The sequence below is a fragment of the Pseudophryne corroboree genome (assembly GCF_028390025.1).
Source record: "Pseudophryne corroboree isolate aPseCor3 chromosome 3 unlocalized genomic scaffold, aPseCor3.hap2 SUPER_3_unloc_3, whole genome shotgun sequence".
Classification (NCBI taxonomy): Eukaryota; Metazoa; Chordata; class Amphibia; order Anura; family Myobatrachidae; genus Pseudophryne; species Pseudophryne corroboree.
Window position 1 is genome coordinate 2,706,916 of NW_026967519.1, and position 13,894 is coordinate 2,720,809.

Below are 13,894 nucleotides of genomic sequence, written 5' to 3' on the forward strand. Positions count from 1 at the left end.
ATAAAGCATTCATGTTAATGAATATATTCCATCACAGCAAAGTCACACAGCCTTCCCCTCACCTGTAACTCCTGTATCTGCTGTTACCCTTACTAACAACACCGCTGGAACACTAATACCCCTTTCAGACCGCCACCTATGAATACGAGTTAAACGCACATGAGCGCTGTGTAAATGGGAGCCGGGTAAATGCGACCGGTTTCCTGTTCACTCTCTGTGTACGGGCGGAGCTTGGAGATCATGTGATCTCCAAGCGCCGCCCCTGCCACGTCAATATGCCGGTTGCGGACAGCGGCGGCGGGGTGCACACTGGGAGCTCTCCGTGTCAGACTCCCATATGCGACCTGCCTCAGGCGGTCTGAAACGGGTATAATAGACGTTCCCATCGTCTCTCATCTTCACCATTGTATTTCTCTGCACCCTTCTAGTCCTCTAACTGGCACCTCACTGACCTTACTAACCATTTGCTGTAACCCTATATGGACATTGCAGTGTCTACACATTTCCTCCATGGAGCCCTCCACATAAAGGGCTGAATTCAATCAGCGAATTGCGGTAAATTCACAAAAGCGCCCATTCAAAAAATTTTTGCTGTGATTTTACCGCAAATATCAATACACCAACTCTGAGCAGGTGATAAACTTGGGGGAAATTCCTTTTTTAAGTAAAAAATGTCAGGATTTGGTTCTAAACCCCTAGGACACCACCCTGAATGACTAATTAAGCACATAGAAGTTTTTAATTATGTGTAATTGGCCAATAATTAAAATGTTTGGGGTGTAAAAGTGCAAAATTATGAAATTGGGAAACAAGGTATGGGACACGTATATTGGGGTGCGTTGCGAGTGGGACAAGTGTTTTTAGACTTGCAGTTGGGAGTAACCGGTCTGTTTCCTTTTTTTTAAAACAAATTCGCTAAAATGACCCAAACATATACTTTTACCCATTTTTATGTACCCCGTATTCAATTTTAGCACTTAACTTTGCTGAAATTTTATTTTGCTTTCCATCATTTTATTAAATTTAAAAAAAAATGCATAGATCAGCCATTTGACCCTATAAGTACCAGAAATATTTTTATTATAACCAATAATAAACTTTAATACCATTATCTGATGTTAGTTTAGCTTTAGGGGGTACGGACAGATTTACCAATTTTTCACTTTTAGGACCAATTTTCAGAGTAATCCCATTTTTTGCGAATTTGCAACTGAGTAGGGCAAATCGCGGGAGTGCTCTTACCCGCGAAAAAGCCAATTTTCTCTTATGTCCTAGAGGATGCTGGGGTTCCATTTAGTACCATGGGGTATAAACGGGTCCACTAGGAGCCGTGGGTACTTTAAGAGTTTAATAGAGTGGGCTGGCTCCACCCTCTATGCCCCTCCTACCAGACTCAGTTTAGAAAATGTGCCCGGAGGAGTCGGTCACAGCTAGCTAGTTTTTCTAGTTTTATTATTTTCTGAGTTTGTTAGGTTACAGGAAGGCTGCTGGCAACAGCCCCCCTGCTTCGTGGGACTTAGGTGGGGAGTAGGATCCAACCCTTGAAGTTAATGGTTCTCTACTCCGCTGACAGGACACTGAGCTCCTGAGGGTGCTGATTGCAAGCCCACGAGGCGACCGCTCACTCCCGCAGCATGGCCGCCACTCCTTAACAGAGCCAGAAGAAAGAAGAGTGGTGAGTACAGCGCCGGCGGCCCGGTTAGCGGGTCACCGGCAGGAATGACAGCATAAGGGTGGGATCGCAGCTCTGACAGGCTGCGCTCCGGCACGCTCAGCAACACACTGGGTGGGCACGTGGGGGGCGTCCCGGGCCAGCGCAATTCACCCTAAACTGGTCACTTGGCTAACAGGGGCTAATCCCTGCTGTTAGCAACAAACACCTCAGGCCAGTATAAACAACTTAGTGTGGGAAGCCGCGTGCCAACCCTCACCAGCGCCATTTTCTCCCTGCAGATCATAGGAAAGAGACGCTGACAGGGAGCGCTGCCCTCCGGCATACCTCTGTGGTACCAGGGTGTTATAGACAGGGGGGAGTGTAGTAACAGTACTAACTACCCTGTTAAGCTACTGGCGTAGGTTTAAGGCCCACCATTTATTGTGCATGGATTTCTAAAGCCATAGTAAGGTGGTCAGGCACGTTACTAGAGGACTTAGATACTATGGATAGGAGTGACATTGAATTGTTTTTGCATCACATACAGGATTCTGCAGGTTTCATGGTGGAGGCCATGAAGGACCTTGGCATGCTGAATGCAAGGGCTACTTCCATGGCGGTCTCGGCACGCAGAGGACTCTGGGTACGCCAATGGACTCAGAATCCAAGAAAAGTGTGGAGAACCTACCCTTTACAGGCTCTATTTGGGGACGCATTGGATGCGTGGATCTCCACGGCAACTTGGGGTAAGTCTACCTTTCTACCCTCAGCAGCACGACCGACTAGGAATTCTTATCCTACATCTACAATGCAGTCTTTTCGGACCGCGAAGGTTAAAAAATCCAAGCCTCCTCCCACCTTCTTTAGAGGAGGTCGGGGAAAATCCAGAAAACCTGCACCAACAGGTTCTCAGGAACAGAAACCAGGTTCTGCTTCCTCAAAATATTCTGCATGGCGGTGGACCTCCCAGCCTGCAGATCGGGCAGGTGGGAGCGAGACTAAAAGATTTCAGTCACATCTGGGCGTCATCATGCCTAGACCCCTGGGTAAAATATATTGTTACCCAGTGGTACAGACTGAAGTTTCAAGAACTCCCACCTCACAGATTCTTCAAATCAGGCTTACCAGCTTCGCTGACAGAAAGTGCTATCCTACATGAAGCCATTCAAACATTGGTATGAACAAATGTCATTGTTCCAGTTCCACCTCACCTAAAACACAAGGGTTATTACTCAAACCTGTTTGTGGTACCGAAACCGGACGGTTCGGTAAGGCCGATATTAAACCTAAAGTCACTGAACCCCTACTTGAGAGAATTCAAATTTAAGATGGAGTCTCTGAGAGCGGTGATCTCAGGTCTGGAGGAGGAGGAATTCCTAGTATCCCTGGATATCAAGGATGCATACCTTCACATTCCGATCTGGCCGCCTCACCAGGGTTATCTCAGATCTACGCTGCTGGACTGTCACTATCAGTTCCAGGCACTGCCATTTGGCTTCTCCCCAGCACTGAGGGTGTTCACCAAGGTCATGGCAGAGATGATGATGCTACTCCTCTGCAAGCAGGGAGTGAACATAATTCCATATCTGGACGATCTCCTGATAAAAGCATCTTCCAGGGAGAGGCTGTTACAGAGTATTGCTCTCTCAACTCGACTACTCCAGGATCATGGCTGGATCCTGAACCTTCCAAAGTCACATTTGGAGCTGACACGGAGACTGCCCTTCCTGGTGATGATTCTTGACACGGAAGTGCAGAGGGTATTTCTACCTGTGGAGAAAGCGTTGGTGATCCAATCAATGGTCTGGGATGTCCTGAAGCCTGCCCAGGTATCGGTTCATCAGTGCATTCGCCTTCTGGGGAAGATGGTTGCCTCCTACGAGGTGCTACAGTACGGAAGATTCCATGCACGGCCCTTCCAACTGGATTTCCTAGACAAATGGTCGTGTTCACATCTTCACATGCACCAGCGGATACTCCTGTCGCAGAAAGCCAGAATTTCACTCCTCTGGTGGCTGCAAACTTCTCACCTTCTTGAGGTCGCAGGTTCGGGATTCAGAATTGGATCATTCTTTTTTTTTTTTCAAAAATGTTTTTATTTCGATTTTATATTTAAAACATTTTAAATACAATGCCAACAAAGCAGTACTTGAAAAGTAGTTGAGAGACATTACATTACAGAATGACTATAATATAAGACATTATATTCATAATATTTAATATACAGAATATCAGCAAGGTATCTAACCAATCAGAAAAGAGCAGTCTCTTCCAAAAGAAAAAATAGAAAACAAGAAACAAGAAAATAGAAGAGGAAGAGGTATATAAAAGTAGGAAAAAGGAGTGGATGAGGGAAAGAAAGAGGAGGGGGGGAGGAGGGACCGCCTGCAGCCCAATAACTCCTAACCATTTTAACTCAGTTGAATGGGGGGGGGCAGATAGAAGTGTTGTAGTCTCATACCATAAAGTTGTACGAAAACAATTGTGAATCTGTTTCTTTATTGAAATGTTTAAAGTATCAATAAAAGATTCCCAAACATCAAAAAATGTCTTAATGCGTTGTTCTTTATGAAGTAAAGTCTCCATCCAATCCATTTTGAATACATAAAATAGTTTATCCTTAAACATTTGTAATGAAGGAGGGGATGGGTGTATCCATTGTTGTAAAATAAATTTTTTCGCCACGGCTGAAAGAATCAACAATAATTTACGACATCCCGGGGAAATTCTAGAGGTAGTTGGTAGTATACCAAAAATGGCCCATTCCGGGGACAATGGTAAAAAATTAACTAGTTCTGCAATGGCAAATTGTTTTATTTGAAGCCAGAATTTTTTTATATGGATACAATCCCACAAACAATGAAAAAGAGTAGCCTCAGGTCGCGTGCATTTTGGACATGTTGAAGTGGAAGACATCCCCATTAATTGACATCGAGAGGGTGATAGACAGCCCCTATAATTAAATTTTGAAGAACATTTCTTGGTTCATTATAGTTGGGAGAGTGCGATTGGAATGTAGAAGCGCTTTTAGAATGACTGCTTCGCTAAGATCAGGAAAATATCTCTGCCATCTAGTAATACCAGTGTCGTAGTGGCCTCCATAATACGGTGTTCGCAATATTTTGTAAAACATAGAAATAGCTCCTCTAGTATTAAATAGAGATTGAAAGGCAATATCCAACTGGTTCATCCAGTCCATGGGAGAAAGATAAGAAATCACTTTGGAAACATAGTGTTGTGCTTGCAAAAAAGCTAAATTCTGAATTTGTAAAAAGGAAAATTTAGAGTGAGCCTGAGAAAAAGTGAGAGTGCGTTGAGTAGTTGCATTAGTAAGCTGACGAACCGTCGTAAGCCCTCTTTGAGCCCACAAAGTGAAGGGAGCAGAGGCCAATCCGTGTTGGAAGTTTACATTGCCAATTAAAGGAAGAAACAAGGAATATGAAGCGTTAAGTTTCCATTTATTGCGGATCGTATGCCAAACTGACCATGCTGACATTAAGAGAGGGTTATCTAATATTTCTGGCGAGACATCGGATTTCTGAGAATGCAAAAAACAGACCAAATCTGTATTGGTAAGAAAGGATTGTTCCACTGAATAATTGGAATATAATTCAGAATGTGAAATCCAATCCTTGATGTGCCTACATATGAATTGGATCATTCTAACGACGGATGCAAGTCTCAGAGGTTGGCGAGCAATCACCCAAGGGGAAAACTTCCAAGGAAAGTGGTCAAGTCTGGAATCCATCCTTCCGATAAACATTCTGGAACTAAGGGCCATATACAAAGGCCTTCTACAAGCGGCACATCTTCTGCAAGATCAGACCATTCAGGTTCAGTCAGACAATGTAACGGCAGTGTCCTACATAAACTGACAGGGCGGAACGAACAGCAGAGTGCAAATTCAGAGGTAATAAGAATCCTCCTCTGGGCAGAAAAGCACGCAGTGGCGCTGTCATCAATCTTCATTCCGGGAGTGTACAACTGGGAAGCGGACTTCCTCAGCAGACACGATCTCCATCCAAGGGGCCTCCACCAGGAGGTGTTCGCAGAGGTGACAAGCTGATGGGGAGTACCTCAAATAGACATGATGGCCTCTCTCCTCAACAAGAAGCTTCGGAGGTACTGTTCCAGGTCGAGAGACCCACAAGTACTGGTGGTGGACGCACTGGTAACTCCGTGGGTGTTCCAGTCAGTGTATGTGTTCCCTCCACTTCCACTCTGTCACGATCCGGGTAATTCATCACCATTTCTTACCTTCCAAGTGTCTCCCGAGACTGGCCCAGCGCTCCAAGCCTGGATTCCACCTGCGCTGTCTGCGTGAAGCACACTGTGAGTGTAAAATTGCCTCAGTCTCTCACATGCTAAAGTTCAAACAGACTTTCCCTCCAGATTCAAACATGGGCGCAGCCATGTTTGGATTCATCACATGTTGCTTTACAGCCTATCAGCTGCACTCTGGACTCTGCCTGATTATCCAGCAGCTGAACTCTGGACTCTGCCTGATTACCCAGCCAATACCTGCTTCCTAGCTGGTATAAATATCCTGCATCAAGGCTGCCTAATCGTCAGTGCTTTGGTTGTCAAACCTTGTACACATGTCTCCCCTGTCTGTGGAATCTACATTTCGAGTCTCCAGATATTCCAGCCCCTGTGTTCAACTCCTGTTATTCAGCTGCACTTAGAGACCCGCACCGGTTACCAGCTTGCGGTGCAGCCTGACTTCTGCAGTGTTCCAGCTCTGCTTCTTGGTTATCTGCTGTGATACCTACATTGGCTTTCAGCTTCCAGCGTTGGACTCTGCTCCGCTTCCAGCAGTATTCTGGTATCTCTCCACTCCCGTTGTTTGCAGCTCTGCCTAGCTCCATCTGTGTTCTGCCATCGATCTCCAGCTTCATCGGTGTTCCACCATCGATACTCATCACCATCGGTACTCACCATCAGACTCTAACATCATCTGTGAGTGCTGCTACACCTTCCCGTCTGGTCCGGTTCCATCCGGCATCCCCGGCAGTTCCCCTGTTTTCTTTTCAACCGCTGTGCATCTATCTCGACTCCAGCTCTCAGAGTATAACCTGCTGGTCAGTACCTTCTTTTTCCCTCTACAGTGGTTAGTTGTAGCCAACGGACATTACAACTCCGGGTCTTGCAGTGACTTTATTACCAACTCATTCTATATTGCCACAGTATCTTTCTACCACTGTGCTAAAGGAACTGTACTGTTGTTTTCAATGCACAATCTACCGTTGAATTACCTCAACTGTGTGTTTAATAAACAGATTTGATTTTACCACGTTGTCTTCATCACACCTATGGGCTTCAGTGCTTAATTCTCTGCATGTCTAAGAACCCTATCCAACTATCCCGGTTCACTTACACTCCAGCCCCTACAACTGAGGCCTCCCCAGGTCTACCTCAGCCCTCAGTTGTGACGCACTCATCCCAAACTAATAAAAAGAACAAGAGTTCAGGCGATCCTCATTGCTCCGGACTAGCCAAGAAGGGCTTGGTATGCGGATCTTCTGGAATTACTGCTGGAGGATCCGAGGCCTCTTCCTCTTTGCAAGGACCTTCTTCAACAGTGGCCGTTTGCCTATCAAGACTTACCGCGGCTACGTTTGACGGCATGGAGGTTGAACGCCAGATCTTAGCTCGGAAGGGCATTCCGAACAAGGTCATTCCTACCCTGATACAGGCTAGGAAGGGAGTAACGTCTAAGCATTACCATAGGATTTGGAAAAAGTACATTCAACTGGGACGGTTTCTCCTCTTTCTGCAAGCAGGTGTGGTTGTGGGCCTACACTTGGGCTCCATAAAGGTCCAGATTTCGGCCTTGTCTATTTTCTTCCAGAAACAATTGGCTGCTCTCCGGGAGGTTCAGACATTCTTGAAAGGGGTTCTGCACATCCAACCACCTTTTGTGCCTCCTACGGCACCTTGGGATCTTAATGTGGTGCTGCAGTTCCTACAATCGGATTGGTACGAGCCTTTACTGGAGGTGGATGTCAAGTTTCTTACATGGAGGGCAGTCACGCTGTTGGCATTGGCATCTGCTAGATTTGTGTCAGAATTGGGGGCATTGTCCTGCAAGAGCCCCTACTTGATTTTCCATGAAGACAGAGCTGAACTTAGAATGCGTCAGCAATTTCTTCCAAAAGTTGTGTCAGCTTTTCATATCAACCAACCTATTGTGGTGCCAGTAGCTACTGACTCCTCACTTCCCTCAAAGTCCTTGGATGTTGTGAGGGCTTTGAAAATATATGTGAAGAGAACTTCTCGTCCCAGGAAGTCAAACGCTCTGTTTGTCCTTTATGATCCCAATAAGGTTGGGTGTCCTGCTTCTAAGCAGACGATTTCACGCTGGATCAAGTTTACTATCCAGCATGCATATTCTACGGCAGGCTTGCCATGTCCAAAATCTGTTAAGGCCCACTCTCCTCGTAAGGTGGGTTCTTTCTGGGCGGCTGCCCGGGGTGTCTCGGCTATTCAGCTTTGCCGATCGGCTACTTGGTCAGGGTCGAACACGTTTGTTAAGTTCTACAAGTTCGATACTTTGGCCGCTGAGGACCTAAAGTTTGGTTAATCTGTTCTGCAGGAACCTCAGCACTCTCTCTCCCGTACTGGGACCTTTGGTACATCCCCATGGTATTAAATGGAACCCCAGCATCCTCTAGGACGTAAGAGAAAATAGGATTTTAATTACCTACCGGTAAATCCTTTCCTCGTAGTCCATAGAGGATGCTGGGCGCCTGCCTAGTGCTTCGTTCTCCTGCATTGTTTCTTGGTTAAGTATTGTTGGTTCAGTCATTGCTGAATCGTTTCGAGTTGGCTAGCTTGACTTCCTTTTTGTTATGTGTGAGCTGGTGTGAATCTCACCACTATGTGTATTTCCTTCTCTCGAAGTATGTCCGTCTCCTCGGGCACAGTTTCTAGACTGAGTCTGGTAGGAGAGTTCATACTTGACCTTTAGCATCTGACTCCCCTGTCCCTGCACAGCGCTGCAGTGTTAACCGGAAGTGCTCAGCATTGGTGGCGTGAACACTTACACCCTTTACAATGAGCAGTACACCCCTGGCCACCAGCATGAGACCCAGAGCATGAAACCCCTGGCAACGAGCATGACCCCCAGAGCATAAAACCCTTGGCACAAGACACCCAGAGCATGAAACCCCTGGCAACGAGCATGACACCCAGAGCATAAAACCCTTGGCACAAGACACCCAGAGCATGAAACGCCTGGCAATGAGCATGACACCCAGAGCATGAAGCCCCTTACAATGAGCATGACACCAACAGCATGAAACCCCTGGCAACGAGCTTGACACCCAGAGCATGAAACCCCTTAAAATGAGCATGACACCAACAGCATGGCAACGAGCATGACACCCAGAGCATGAAACCCTGGCAATGAGCATTATACCCAGAGCATTGCAACCCTGGCAACGAGCATGACACCCAGAGCATTAAACCCCTGGCGACGAGCATAAAACCAAGAGCATGAAATCCTTGGCAACAAGCAAGACACCCAGAGCATGAAACCCCTGGCAACAAGCAAGACACCCAGAGCATGAAACCCTTGACAACAAGCATGAGACCCAGAGCATGAAACCACTGGCAATGAGCATTACACTCCTGGCAATGAGCATGACACCCAGAGCATGAAACCACTGGCAATGAGCATTACACCCCTGGCAATGAGCATGACACCCAGAGCATGAAACCACTGGCAATGATCATTACACCCCTGGCAATGAGCATGACACCCAGAGCATGAAACCCCTTGCCATGAGCATGACACCCAGAGCATGAAACCACTGGCAACGAGCAGAGGGCAGGTAATTTAAAAGTAATTAAAAGCCTTACTGTAGAGCAGGGATGGGGATTCTTCGGCCCTCCAGGTTTTGAGCTACAATTACCAGCATAAAGTTTAGCTATTTGGCCATGCTAAAACTGTTGCAGGGCATGTTGGGATGAGCAACAGCTGGAGGGCCGAAGGTTCCCCATCCTTGCTGTAGGGCATAGTGTATCAGGGGCATTACGATGTGTGGCATAATGTGCCATGGGCATTACAGTGTGAAGCATAATGTCAGGTGTCCGAATACTTTTGTCCATATAGTGTATATCCTTCCCTCAGCATAGCATCGATGGTAAGGATCCCTTTGGATCTGCTGTCAGTTCTAACCTTGCTATGTAACCTTGCATGCTGTGTGCTAAAGCATCTCACTTGTGCGAACGCCTCTGCCAAATTGACAGGGGGAGGAGGCATCACGCCCAGCGTTAAAGGTGCGTTACGGCTGCGTTTTGGGCGGGGTCAGGGCAACGCAGGCGTGTCCAGATTGTCTGCGGGGCTGGCCGCTGCAGCTTCGTGATGTCACACGCAGCCGCTGCGACTCGAAACATGGGTAGCCGCTTGCCTTCGCAGCTAGGCTGCGTGGGTAGAGGGCTACCCTAAACAGGCCAAAGCATTGCCGCCGTGTGATACTTTTGCATGTGTGTTGGGGGAGAGGGCGGGGCCCGGCATGCGGACCCGATGGTTTGAGTACAAATACGATGTTTGGGGGTCTGTGCAGGCGAAAGACCTGTTCTGTGCATGAGCTTATGCTGGCTGACTGGTGCCTGTAACAGATGGTCACGATGGTGATCCGAGGCTATGTCCTCAGAGGCAGCACTTGGATCCTTGCTAATGCTAACATGAGGTGTCTATCCCCTGCAGACGGAATTGCACAGACGCTTCCTTCCTGCTCTGCAGTTCCATACAAACATGAATCGGGCCCAATATTTTTCCACGATCATCTGCTCATATATTGAAAAAGTTCCAGAAAAAATATTATGACAAAGCAGACTCTGGGGTCTATGTACTAAGCCTTGGAGAGAGATAGAGTAGACGGAGATAAAGGGGGTCATTCAGACCCGATCACACGCTGCACACGGGCCGCAATGCGCAGGCGCGTCGCCGGGCAGCGATGAAAATAATGAAGAAAGCCAATCACAGCGGCGAACGCAAGAAGATTGACAGCAAGAGGCCGTCCGGGGTGTGTCAAGTCACCGTTTTCTGGGAGTGTTGACGAAAACGCAGGCGTGGCCGGCCGTTTCCAGGAAAGGGTTCTTGACGTCAGCTACAGCAAGGATCATCACAGCGGGTGAGTAAGTCTTGAGCTGCGCAGAGACTGCACAAACTTTTTGTTTGTGCAGCTCTCTGCACAAGCGAACGCACCACTGCAAAGCCATTACCCCCCCCCCCCCTGTAGGCGGCGACTACCTGATCGCAGCAGTGTAAAAAATAGCCTGCGTGCGACCAGGTCTGAATTAGGCCCAAAGTACTGCCATGTTACAGGCTGAGTTTGAAAAATGATAGGAGCTGATTGGCTGGTACTTTCTCTCCAAAGCTTAGTACATAGACCCCTTAGACAAAGCAGGGCATCAAGGATGATTGACAAACTTAAATTACACAGGTCTGACCTCTGTCCTTGCCCTGAGGGCGAAAGGACAAAGTCCGAGGCTGCGTAGAGGCGAGCTGTTTTAGAGTTGCCAGGTTATTAACAATCTTGTCCAATTCTGGTACAAAAAGAAATTGTATGGAAGTGCTTCCAGGGCTTTCTTAGCATCAGAGACCGGCTTCCAAGAACAAAGCCAAACAATGCGGCATGCTACTACATGCTGACAATTAATGACAGGTGTTCCTTGGTCGCCTCCAAAAGGAAAACTGTTTTCAAGGGCTTCATCCCAGTCTTAAATGGCTTTAGCCACTCAGGCCGTAGCCGTGGCAGGTCTGGCTGTGGCAGCTGTAAGTGATTATAAAGATTTGAGATACGTGTCCAATTGCTTATCAGGAATGTCCCTAAGGGAGGAAGAATGGAACTTTTTTCATGAAACGTCACATGAGAATCCACAGTAGGTGGATTTTCCCATTTTGTACAATCAGCCATTGGTAACGGATAAAAGTAGTGTAGCCATTTATGATAAGTAAACTTCTTGCTAGGAGTTTTCCATGCCTCATTCATAGCATCAGAGAAATGGTCAGAGTGTGGAAACTCAGCCACAACCACTTTCTGGTGTTTGCACAGAGGATCTTTACATTTTGGGGCTGATTTAGTATCCTCCAGCTGAAGTGACAATTTAACCGCCCTAACTAAAGCAGCCACATTAAATTTGGACTGCTCCTCGTCTTCCCCCGAGGGGGAGTCTGTATCAAAGACCTCTGCCTGATCTGCTGCAGCAGATGATTCCTCAGAAGCTGAGAGTGGCATAGACTGTGAGGAGGGCACAGCGTGCTTAGCAGCATTAGGTGTAGGTAGTGTTACCTGGCCCTGTAATATGTTATGAAATGCAGCAGATGAAGCTGCCAGACTCTGTAAAGAGTTAGAAAACATGGCCACGGAGGGAGGAGGGACAGGTGGGACTGTAATAGGCTGATAAACAGGCTGTAATGGCTGTGGGAGACTCATAGGGGGAGAAAAGCATAGACAGCAGAACTAGCATAAGCATACCACCCAACCTTAACATCTTAGAAAGAGGGACCACTGCTCAGCGAAGCCGTCTGAAAAAGGGGAGTGGCTTTAGAAAAGGGGACGTGACTTCAGAAAAAAGGGGTGTGGCTTTGAGGTAATGCCGCGATCGCCAGCCACGGCCCCCGTTTCTCGTCACTATGGGGTCATGGCCAGTGCTAAGTGAGCTGCTGGCATGTCCCCAGTCCCTCTGTCTCCGTGAGTAGATGCTATGTGCGCATACGCACAGCGTCTGTTTACCGCTGCACTGCTAAGCAGGGCAGCGAGTGCAGGAGCCTCCCAACTGCCCCCCACTGCGGGATACTGCTGACCGTGGGTGGGACAGCGGGACAGTCCTAAAAAAATGGGACTGTCCCGCGAAAATCAGGACAGTTGGGAGGTATGGCAAAAGTCACATACAATGCAGAAAATACAATTGAACTGCAGTGGGCACTGATATCAACTATCCAGCTATTAGAGCTGGCAGGATGCAGCGCTGTGTATAACTTGACTCCAAAGAGAGGTATACAATGAGACCAAACCCAGCGTTCCTGTAGACCTGCAGAGCTTCTCTGTGAGGAAGGAGGGTGAGCAGCCCAGGGTGGGAAGACCTCAGTGCAATGGCGCCCTGGTCTCGGGGAGGGGCCGCTGAGGAAGTGCTGTCTCCCCTTGCTGACATCCATCATTGGTTCCCTGGCCTTATGAAAGTGTCTCTCAGCACCAGTAAAATTAAGCCCTGGTGGTCTAGTGAAGCCCAAGGTCACGCCATGGTCTTGGTCAAGGTCAACACCGCTGGCTGTCTCCATGGACTGCTGCGATCGCAGGTCCCTCAAGCAGGAACCTGCCTTCCCTGAGTGATGAGTCCAGTTTGAAGTCTGGGGTGCCCCTGTGTGTCCCTGCTAGTAGAAGGCTGTCGGGTTCCACCAAAATCTACTGGGGGTGATGGAGCAGCAGCTCAGGCATCCAAGGGACTGCCTAGTGCTGCTTGCTCATTGTTAAAAATAAAAATAGAGGTAAAAATAAGATTTTAAACCTACCGGTAAATCTTTTTCTCCTAGTCCGTAGAGGATGCTGGGGACTCCGTAAGGACCATGGGTTATAGACGGGCTCCGCAGGAGACATGGGCAGAGGCGTATCTAGCACAGGGCGAGCAGGGCACGTGCCCTGGGCGCTGTGGAAGCCCCAACAGAGGGGGCGCCACCGGCACGGCCCGCTCACCCCATGCAACAGGGATTCCGCCGACGCTACCTGCGGCGCTCTCCCTGTCTTCCCGGCTGCTGTGCCTGTCACACTGGACAGGCAGCGGCAGCCAGGAGCCTCCGCTCATCTCCCCCCCCCCCTCCTCCCTCCCTCTCCCCCCCTCCCTCCTCCCTCTCCCTACACAGTCACATTGTACTGTGCGCGATCGCGCGCGACCGCGACGGTACGCGCGTGCGCCTGCGCGGCTTCAGTGAGCGCCGAGCGGGTTTAACAACCAGGTGAGCGGAGTGGACTTTAGTTTTTTTTCCTGTCGGGAGAGGGGGTTGCGGGACAGTGTGTGTGTGTGAGTGTGTGTTAATTGTGTGAGTGTGTTAATTGTGTGTGTGTGGGACAGTGTGAGTGTGTTAATTGTGTGAGTGTGTTAATTGTGCGTGTGTGGGACAGTGTGTGTGTGTTAATTGTGTGTGTGTGGGACAGTGTGCGTGCGTGTGTGTTAATTGTATGTGTGTGTGTGACAGTGTGCGTGACAGTGTGTGTGCGTGTGTGTTAATTGTGT

At 48.2% G+C, this 13,894-nt stretch overlaps 1 protein-coding gene across 1 annotated transcript in view; it reads right to left on the reverse strand.

The window, feature by feature from the left end:
* The window catches only part of LOC134983973 (gastrula zinc finger protein XlCGF26.1-like), a 38,282-nt gene that overhangs the window by 6,028 nt on the left and 18,360 nt on the right, over positions 1-13,894 (reverse strand). The window lies entirely within an intron of this gene.